We start from the raw sequence: 10,779 nt of genomic DNA, 5'->3' as shown, positions 1-10,779 counted from the left end.
TTTGTGCTTACACTGTATGTACCTACGTTGGCTTATGTTGTTTGTGCTTATACTGTATGTACCTACGTTGGCTTATGTTGTTTGTGCTTATACTGTATGTACCTACGTTGGCTTATGTTGTATGCACCTCTGTTGTGGCAATTATGATCGGAGCTGCCTTGCCCGGGCAAGTAGTCACGCTCAGGTAGAGCAGTTATAAAGCTTTGCTGTTCATCTGTTCTCTACGGGGTTTGGGGTACAACGCTGATGGGCCCAGAGTTGGTATAGCTCCTAGCTCTCAGATAGTCAGTCACTGACCGCCTCCCCTTGTCTCGTAGGTCCCCGGGTGCCTACAGAATTTCCTGGAATCTACCATTTGACATGGAGGTCCTGCGGTCAGAAGAAGCGTTTAAGCATATTCTTCAGTGCAGCGTTTCACGTAAGGGTGGCAGCCAGCGTGTCAGCAGAAGAATGTGTGAGAGTGTGACTGTCTGTGTCTGTCTGTGAGAGTTTGTGTGTGCTTGTGTCTGCAGCTGTGTGTGTGTGTGGAGCAGATACAACCTTGTGTGTATGGCCTTTGCCTTTCAGGGGGGGTTTTCATCAGGCAGGAGGATTTTTTGGGAGTCTCCGGAGCGAGTTGCCGTGAATGTGAGTTTGTGCGTAACGCGAAGGGGGCGTGCACGTCGGCGGAGCGTTTTGCGCCGTTTTTGTTCCGGGTGCGTCATAACAATAAAAGCGTTGTGGACTTTTCTGAAATGGAGACACGGTTATATTGTGTCAATATGTATTTGGCTTGTAGTACATTATATTGTTCTGTCTTTGCAGTTGTTCCTGTCTTTTGATGTATTTTGCTGTATGTAAATTGGACTTGTACTTGTGTGCCTAGGTATGATGTATTCTTTGTTGTATTTGTCTCTGTACTTGCATTTGTATGCATTGTTTCCCTGTGTATTGCTGAAGTTTAAGGGAATAAAGATTAATCAGCCCTAATAATGATGCCTCTTACCCTCTGCCCTGCCCACCATTCATCTCCTGTCTTTCTTTGGTGTGGTTGAGTCCTATCATTTTCACCCTTTTTCTCCCTTTGCCTCTTACTTTCCTCCTTAGTATATTACTCACTTTATCCTTCCATGTGTAACTCTTTGTCTCTGGCTGTGTTTTCCTTTGTTTCCATTTCTAACACATCTCTATGTTTCTCTAACCCTATTTCCTTCTCACCCTATTTTCTTCCATTCCTCTACATGTATTTCCCCATGTCTCTATGTCTGTCTCTTTCAATCTAGGTTTCACTATGTTTTCTTCTTTTTTTTTTCTTTGTCAGCCTTTGTCTTTCTAACACTTGCTATCATTGTCTTTGTCTCTGACCCTTTTTCCTTTTCTGTCCAACTTTAACTTTTTTGTCTAACTCTCTATTTCTTTCTCTCTTGAACCCTACCTTGTGTTCAGTCTCTCCATTTGTTTTCTTGTAGGTTTTCAGCTCTATTTCTTCTTTTTCTTGTCTCTCTATTTGCTTTTCTCTTTCATTTCAAGTGCTTCCTTTTCTGTTTGTCTTTCACTCTTTTTCTCTTTACCCCACCTTTCTTTCCTCTTTCTCTGCCTTTCTCTTTCTAATCTGACTTTTTTGGTTTTTCTTTTTATCTCTGACTCTTATTTTTCTTGCTCTGTTTTCTTCTTACTCTCTCCTCTTCATTTTTTTTTTCTCACTCTCTCCTCTTTCTTCTCACTCTCTCCTCTTTCTTCTCACTCTCTCCTCTTTCTTCTCACTCTCTCCTCTTTCTTCTTCTTCTTCCTCCCTTCTCTTTTTCTTCCTCTTACTCTCTCCTCCTCTCTCCTCTTCTTCTTCCTCTTAGGCTAAATACTTGTATCAGACATTTTAAACAGGTCTTTTATACAGAAGTGAATACATTAAAAGAGAAAGGAAAAGAAAATAACTGGTAATATATTTCAAAAGTCAAACCAGTATTTAATTTCTGCATCAAGTATTGCAATCAAAGACACCTAAAAGATTCACCTTTCCATAAAATCAAGGTTTTAGTTAGTGAGATGGTGGTTTACTTATTTAGGTGGTTGTTTTTTGTCCTTCTAACAGCTTGTATTTTTAACTGTTCAGTCCATCAGCAGACAGACACCCTGTCCATCTTAACATAGGCTAAGATGGCCATAAAAATAGTGCAGGTGATGACATTGGTTAGCAACCTTTTCTTCTTCATCATCATCATCTCACATTAACAAAGAGAGACGAAAGGCACAAGGAATTCAAATTATTAGCTTTGAGAACTGAAATAAAAATCTTCTTTCCACAATTAGCCTACATATAGTGGCATTAGAAATACCACTTTAAGTTCTGAAAGTACTGGAAGGAATTTATACCCAAAGGATCCTAATTCTTTGGTAAGTCAAAGCTGCCATTTGTACCTGTGAACAGTATCACTTGGAGAAAATGCAACACTTAGGAAGAGTTTTAATTGTTTTTTTCATTACTTGACTGTGTCATTTTTTCTGAAGTTTTTACAGCTTCTTGCATTCAAATGAAGGAAGATTAAGGCTGGATGGTTAAGGTTGTAATGCAGCATTTCAAAGTAATATTAGTGAAGATGTACTAGAAACTGCATTGCTTAGAAACCTATTATTTCAATAATCCTTTCTCAGAACTTCACAAAGGTCCTTTTATTGTGTCTCTGATAAATAAAATGTGATTTCTATTTAGAAAGAATTAAGGTAGTGAAGACTAACTAGAGAAGAACATGCAACCTTATAGATACTGAGGCAAAAAATAAAGCAAAATGGTTAGTTGCTGGTTCCAACTGGTATTTTTAAGTCTGTACGGCTAAGCATCTCTATCTTATATTTGTGATCTTTCTGCAATTTTGTATTTATGGGGTTTATGCCTGTTCAGAGTAATTAGTGTTGTTTACATTAGAACAAATACTGACATACAAAAAATGAAAAGTTATTGGCAAATGGGATACAGAGTAGCAAATCTGGAAATTAGACGCTGCTGATATTTATCTGTAATGAAATTTGGCATAGGACCAGCAATAGCCAGAAGTAGGTAGAATATCCTGTGATACAGCATCTGAAATTCATCAAAACCCCCCTCCAAATTACCTTCAGTATTGTAAAAGTTTCCATTCTTTTTATTATTTGTACTTTATTAGAGGCATCTTGTCAGTACTACTTTTTCTTAGCCTTATCCGGAGATGCTTTCTTATGTCTGACTCCTGAAAGCCTCTGTGCAGAACCAGAGTTCTGCAGAGCTTTTTCCCCTGTATTCCTTCCCTTTTCTGTCTTCCCAAAAGCTTTTGGGATTTTGGCTTTTACACCATAATTTACTTAATTGCCTTTTCGTGTCAGATAATTCTTATGCATATAACATCTCATTTTTAACTACCTGCTTGGTATTGCTACAACATCAAAGAATTTATAAAATTATTCTTTGTTCTCTTATTAGATTTTTTGCTTTGTCCTTACAGAATCTTCTCTGATAAATAGAAGTGGTAGTGCTTTTTATTTACCGCCTTAATTTCCTGCAGTAAAAAAACACTCTATGTTCATTAATCATTCAACGACAAAGGATATTCTGTATTGGAGCCAAAATTGTATACATTTCTAAGCAACTACAGCATTTTGCTTTATTTTCTTAAATCTGTTTCAGAGCTTTGATCAAATTGCACTCTCCAATTGTTTTCCAAAGGGTGTAATAAGAGAAAAAAAATAACCATTTTTATAACGAAATTTCAAGCAAATAAAATCCTTAAAGGAAATTTGATTCTGTAAATGAGGACTAGGAAGAGGAAGGTCATAAGAAGTTACATCATCGGAGTTTAACCATCCCCTTAGCACACTGATCTAAAACAGGAAAAGCGTATGAAAAACTGCAGAGGTGTCTTCTGAGAAGGTATATGCACATTTCACATACTTCTTGTTCTGTATCTTTCTTCTAAACAGTGATTAAAGCAGCTCCCAGTACAGATCTGTAACAAATTCATGAGCAAATCTGATAAAACGTGTCTTTGAGTAAACTGTGAACCTAACCTGACAACTAAGATAAATAGTTTGTCAGTTGATCTAACCACACCATTCTTTTCTCCTGTATCTGGTTTCTTTTCTTCAGAATTAACCCAGTACTTTCTCCCCCATCGTGCTTTACAAACAACCTCCCTATCTGCTTTTTGTGCCCTATGAAGCCAAGAGGAGCAGCGATGCACAGGAACACTGAAACTCCAATGTCTGGTCAACTAAATCTGGATGATGCTCTTTAGGAGCAGCAGAATGATTTTTCTAACTGCAAAAACTGTTATAATACCACTTATTTAAACTTGATTTCCTGTTCACTTGTGAATTGATTATTTGACCTTAAATTGTTATGTTTTTTTGACCATAAAGCCAGTTCTGATTTGCTGAGTTGATGCAGTAGAAAATACTTATATTTACATTGTTCAGCTGTTCGCAGGTAAAGTTGCATGATTCAATAGCCACTGGACATGCTGAGTTCTGACTGGCGTGTTAAAATTTTTCTAATATGTGGGAACTCAAAATGTCTCTCAGACATTTTTAGAGGTTCCAGGCCTTGGTCAGAGGCATTCTAGACCCTGGCAGACAGCTGAAAAACAGCTGTGATTTTGAGTTTGAGCCATGGAATGAATTGCCAACTTTGGAGGTGGAACAAGCAATCACAAAAGGTTAGATAGTATAGTAAAAGTAGTTACAAAGTAGAGGGGAAATTTTTTTAGTATTGTACAGGGGGGTTTTCACTTTGTAGGTGGGGGTCAGAAGTTCTAAGATGGAGGAAAGTGGGCTGATCCTGTTCTTCCTCCTTCTTTTTCCTTACCTCCATGTTCTTGGTGATGTTGGCACTGACAGATCGGTTTAGAGTAGAAAAACACTTGGCAACTAGGTAGTAGGTATTGGGGAATAATTGTAAACATGTTATACGTAATATATCTTATAAAAGATAGCAGCAGCCCTGGGCGGAGAGGGAGACGAAGAAGGCAGCAGATAGAGAGGATGTCAGGGGGTGTGTGTGCCTCTGCCCAGGCCGCTGATCAAACAGCCGCAGTCCAAGAACATAATCTGTTAGATAACTAGCGATAAACTGCCTTGAGACCGAACAGCTAAAGCCTGCGGAGTTTTTCTTTGGAAGCACGGGTTGGAGGAGGAATTTCACCACCACATGAGACCCCAGAGCAAGGCCGGGGTTCTCACAGTAATAAAGATGCACCCTTTGTTTATCCACCTTTGTCATTTATACATCCAGCTGTGAAGCTCTCCAGCTTTGCAGTGCTGTTTACTAGGACAATTGAATACCATAACTTCCCAAATTTTGTGTACGTGACCAATCAATATGCAGATTTTATAGCCATAATTTCACACACAGATAATTTGTTAATCGGGCTGCACGCTAAGCTGAGGAAAGCAACACAGCAAATAGTTTTTGCTTTTTTGATAGTTTCTGCCATGTTGAGCTCCCATTCTGTCCATTGGTAATGATTGTACCTCTCATGGGAGGAAATCTGATGGACAAACATACAAAACAATCCACTATTTGGCATAGAGGGAACTAACAACAATAACAGAAGTTTAATATTTTGCTTTCTTTGTCACCTAAGGGTGTGAAAGGTATTCTAGTTCATTGAGTTTATATTCTGCCGCTGATCTTTAGCTGAGGGACACAAAGATATATGTGTTATGCGTGTTTGCATATTTATGTGTTTATATATGCATGTAGATATAGACATATAAAAACACATAAATACACACAGGTGGGGGTGTATGTATATGTATGTATTTATATATATATATGCCTGAGGTCATATGTGTGTGGGATTCAGTTTGTGTTCTGTTAAACCCAGCCCTCTGTGTGTGTGTGTTTGCACCTCGTCCACAGGAGCTGGTTACAGTGCTGGCTATTGAACTGTTGTTGTTTTCAAGCTGTAATTTATTTGGTAATGATATACAATGTTTCACAGTGATAAGGAGTCAATAATGAATATGTTATGCTTTAACATCATAAAGACATCCTTAGGAAAAAGTCCCTGTCTTTCTCCAACAGTGATCCATATGGTGTGCTACTAAAAGGAGAAGATCTCTGAGTGAACAAATGTGAAATAATACAGACTTAATCTTTATTGCTCTTTTCCTATCAAGATAGCCTTTGTTGTCTGGCCTATGAAGACACTGCAAGACTACTCACTCATACAGCATTGTTTTATTGTTCACTTTTATTTTCTCTAAAGCAGACCGGGGTTGTTTTTTTCTTTTTCCTTTGCATATGTCTTAAGAAGTTGACCTTTAGCTTTACTAATGCAATTAATAGTTTTTGCTTCCTATCTCCTATAAATGATGTTGGTGAAATAGGTCACCTGATTTCATGTTCTAGTAGGTACAGTCAGAGAAAATTCTGGATATGTAAATTATCATATTTAATTAGCATTATTTCTATCCTCTTTATTACACATTTTGCAATACTATTGATTGTTGGACCTAGAGTATCTTTTGTCCTCAAGCCACACACCTAGAAGTCACCTAAATCTTCATTTTTTCTGAGGATAATTCAGCTTGGAATAATTTTTTTAAATCTAGATTAAGAGTAAATAATTTAAATGGAAGTTTTGACAGGACCACACGTATAAGGTTTTGAAGTATTTCAAGACTACGAAAAATTGCTACCCTGTCATCTGACTTTTTAGTCTTTATCTAAGACATAAACCACATGTTTGTTTGATGTTTGATTTTTTGTCATAAAAGGAGTAGGTGCTTTATCAATAGACTTTATTTTAATCAATACTGCCTCGATTATTCCCTACATGAATCCAATTTTTATTTCTACTGTCTAGAGTGGGAAAATATGAGAAAGAGTTCCCCACATCAAATCCATCTGCATCATCTCAGAGGCTGCCTTCAGTAGCTTAAACATGACTAAACCCCTCCCACTGTTACACTGGAAAGAGTCTTGATGACTCAAAACTTTAAAAAAACCTTGTCGTTTTCACTCCATTTAAATGTGTCACTTTTAATAGCAAAACAAGTAGAGAAATTCCAATGTGAACTCATTTTAGAGCAATGACCAAGTATTATGAATATTTGACTGTATTTAATCTTTCAGCTCCTTTTCTTATTGCATCCTTAACCCTACTCCTGAAGGGACTTGGATTTAAATACAGTAGAATTTCCAGTGTTGAGCAAATCTCTGGTTTCATACCTGAAGATCTCCTTAGTTCAAAAATCCACTTTGTAATTAATTTTATTTATGCTGTGCAACTCTGCTTTCCCAGATATTAAAAAGCATATTGGCAAAGAATATGACATTATTTCTTGAATAAAATGACAGGAAGTAATGCAGCAAGATTTTCTGCCTTGAGAGTCACCTGACTTCTCCATTCAGTGACTTTATATTCCTATTCAGGGATTATTATACCTAAGAGATCCAGAGTATAGCCAAGAGAATAGTAATAGAGAAGTTCTAACTGTAATGCTGATTTTCTACTGTTTGTTACTATTTCCTCACCCATAAAAGGCACTTGTAATTAATTTTCTGTTCCCTAGGACCACCTGTAGAAGTAAACTTCACTATTGGTGATGAGATTTAAACACGAAGAAAAAAAGCTGGGTAAGTATGAAGTTGTTAAACTCGCTGTCACGAGACTGTATTGTTGAAGACTGTTACAGGGATGATGGGAGTCTGGGATAAGTTTAGCTATGAAAACTTAGTTCCATTTCATCAAGGAGGCTTAAAAGAAGACCCAAATTGGGTTGTTTTTTTTTGCTGTTGTTGTTGGGTTTTTTTTGTTGGTTTTTTTTTTTTTAAACTGAATATTTTTGGAAAAAATATGAAGTAGTTATCTCTGACATTTCTATTGACAGGTGGCCAAGACATGTCTGGGGAATCGTAATGATTCAACATCTCGTTTGGAAGCAGCAGAAACAGAGACAAGCTTTCAGGTATTCTCTTCCAGAGTAATTTTTGGGGTTTTACTAAAAGGTCTCATGAGATTCAGTTACTTAAAGTAGACTTACACATTCTTCACCAAGTTCTGTCTCAAAAGAGAAGACTACTTAATTCAGACTTTGACTGTGTCTGATTGTAATTGATCTGTTCAAAATTATTTCTGGCTGGTAACAATTTGCAAACTATTAAATATTTGGAAAGCTGGTAGTCAAATTACTTAATTTGACAGTGTCATGTGTATAGCCCTGGAAGCAGGAGTAAGGAGAGTTTTCCAAAATAATTGAATATTAAATACCTATGTGGTTGTTTATATATATATATATAATATGCAGTGATATGAAGCTGTATGTAGCATCAGACTTGTATGGTTTTGCACTTAGAGATCAGGACCCTTTTCTAGGGACAATTCCAATTTTAACAGACTTTTTTATTTCTGTTTATGTATATATGTATTCTATACACCATATTTTTACCTTTACAGAAGTTTCACAGCCCTCCATGGACTAAACCTGAAGATGAAAAATCACCTGAAGAAAAAGAGAAAAAATACAAAGAATCAGTTAGTACACCAGAATAAAAACTCTAAATGCTACTAACCTACATTGAAAAATGCCAATCACTTCCATTTTCATGTTCTGCTAGCACAAAGGCATGAAATGTCCCAGGTTTCTAAAGCATGCATTTTTCACTATTTTATGAATGTCTGTAAATTAGTCTATAACAGACCAGTTAGTACCTTCCAGCAATAATCCAAAATTGATGTTTGAAGAAGTGCTTTGTAATGCAGTCCAGTTTTTGAACTCTTGTTCTACCTTATCAGTAATTGTATACTATAAATTACCCATTTCGTAAACAACAGTCATTCTCAAGTATATTTCTCACTATTTTATTTCATGTAATTTTGTGGCAGATTAGTTCTAATATTAAGAGGCAGTCAATGTGGAGGGGGGAAGATATCTGTGTAACCATATTTGAAGTACAATCCTTAAGTGCAACTGCAAAAAGACAACTGTGTGTGTGGGAGGTCCATGTATGCTTACCTTTTAGTAATTCCATCTCAAATCTAATTACTTACACAATAAAATATGCTTATTTTCTTCTTTCTTTCCTCAGTGCTATCTTAACTAGTTCATTTTTGAACACTGAAAAGCTGACAGAATTGGATTTTAAGGGATGGAGATGGAGAGAATCATTACTTTAAGGATTCAAGCAAAAAAAATGTGCAGGTGGTACTGAGTTACAGTGTCATAGCTTGGATGGCAGCCGTGGGAAGTCGGTTTCATCCCTTGTGTTTGTGCTGATCTCGACGGGATGGAATACACTTCCAAGGGGAAAGCCCTGTTTGGTCCACTACAGTTGGCCTTTGATCCCTCCATCGGGGAGGATTGATTGGAATCAGCTCTGTCACTCATGGATTCTTTCAGTTTCTCCTTAGTCACACTATGACAAGAAAGCAGAAAAGAAAGGGAGAAGAGAGAATGTTTTTCTTTTTTGGGTGCATGTCATTATTGGTCTAATTTAAGAATTCATATGCCATATCTTTTTGAGATGCACATCTTTCAGGAATGGTTGGAATAGTAAACTGCCTGATGCAATGCTATCTATCCCTAGCAAGAATTGTCTTAAGCATTTGTAACTTGTAAACTTCCACCTTGGTCTTAATGCACACCTCAGCACATTTTCAACTAGATTTGAAGTAGTTATAATAATTTACTTTGTCTTGCTTTGTATCAGTTTAAAAGCAAATAGACAAATCTTTAACTTAGTGATGCTCTGTCTTCAGTTTTAGCATTTAAGACTTTACCTCTCCTTCAACAGTCTCCTTCAATACCTCCTTGTCCTTGCTGGTGTGAAAAATGCATATTTTATGATTGGCTTTTCGCAAAGGCTATAATGAATATTCTATGTGTAATGTTAGAACGTTATGCTGTGTTAATTCACTTAAGTAGTGTGTTAAATACAGTTTTAGGTTCTAACCTAATGTTAAAATAGAGACTATGTATGTGGGGAAGTTTTTTTTTAGGAATGAGATACTTACTTCAAAGAACACCTAAATCTTCCAAAGCAGAGGAATTTATGGCTTTTATCAGAAGAAGTTAATTTCTTCAGGCCTTACTCAGACTCAAAGATGCCAGGGGATTAAAGGAAACAATTAATATACAACAAACAGAGTTTCTTGTTTAAAATAGAATGCATTCGTAACCATAAAAGATATATAAATATGCAACAAGTATATTAGTTTAAGGGTGATTCCTTTATTCACAAGTCATGCTTTTCGTAACTTAATGTCCGAGAACATCCGGACGTCCGTAATTCTTTACTTTTTTTATTGTCTTGTAATTGTCCTAACTCTAAACTTTAGTACTCTAGTGATATTATTATTTTTATAACCATTTTATTATTATTAAACTTTTAAACTTTTAAAAACCAAGTGATTAGCGTTTTTCACACTGGTATGAGTAATCTTTCACCCTGACATTTTGTATGTGCTCCTCTACTCAAAGATAGATAGTTGCAGTTTCTCTGCCTTTTTTAAAACTAAAAAACCTCATGAGCTGACCAAATGATGACAAAGTACAGCTTAAGACTATCCATGTTAAGAGCCAAAAGACACGAAATCGTGGCTATGAAATTAATCAGGTAAGAGATATGTGGCTCTTTGCATTTGATCCTAAATCTTGCTGAAGACAGTCTGCTTTCTTTCAAAATTTTCAGTGGGCAAGACACTTGTGGTTTTGTCATATCTACAGCTGGCATTAATTTCTAGTGATGCTAAAAGCAGCATTTCTTTGCATGTGACAGACCTTAACTGAGAAGGTCACTGGAACTCTGTTTCAGTCACCTGTCAAGAA

General features: G+C 36.5%; 1 long non-coding RNA gene across 2 annotated transcripts; it reads left to right on the top strand.

Moving 5' to 3' along the window:
• Positions 1-284: 284 nt before the first annotated feature.
• On the top strand, positions 285-8,799 carry LOC144248623 (uncharacterized). 2 transcript variants are annotated; one of them, XR_013341930.1, is made up of 4 exons: positions 285-418; positions 7,525-7,588; positions 7,843-7,920; positions 8,409-8,799. It is a non-coding gene; the product is annotated as an uncharacterized LOC144248623 (long non-coding RNA). The 2 variants fall into 2 exon arrangements; XR_013341929.1 differs by lacking the exons at positions 7,525-7,588; positions 7,843-7,920; positions 8,409-8,799 and adding an exon at positions 568-972.
• Positions 8,800-10,779: the final 1,980 nt, after the last annotated feature.

The sequence above is a fragment of the Lonchura striata genome, unplaced genomic scaffold (assembly GCF_046129695.1).
Source record: "Lonchura striata isolate bLonStr1 unplaced genomic scaffold, bLonStr1.mat Scaffold_200, whole genome shotgun sequence".
Lineage (NCBI taxonomy): Eukaryota > Metazoa > Chordata > Aves > Passeriformes > Estrildidae > Lonchura > Lonchura striata.
The sequence above is the reverse complement of the archived record's forward strand: the minus strand, read 5'-3'. Positions and strand labels throughout refer to the sequence as shown.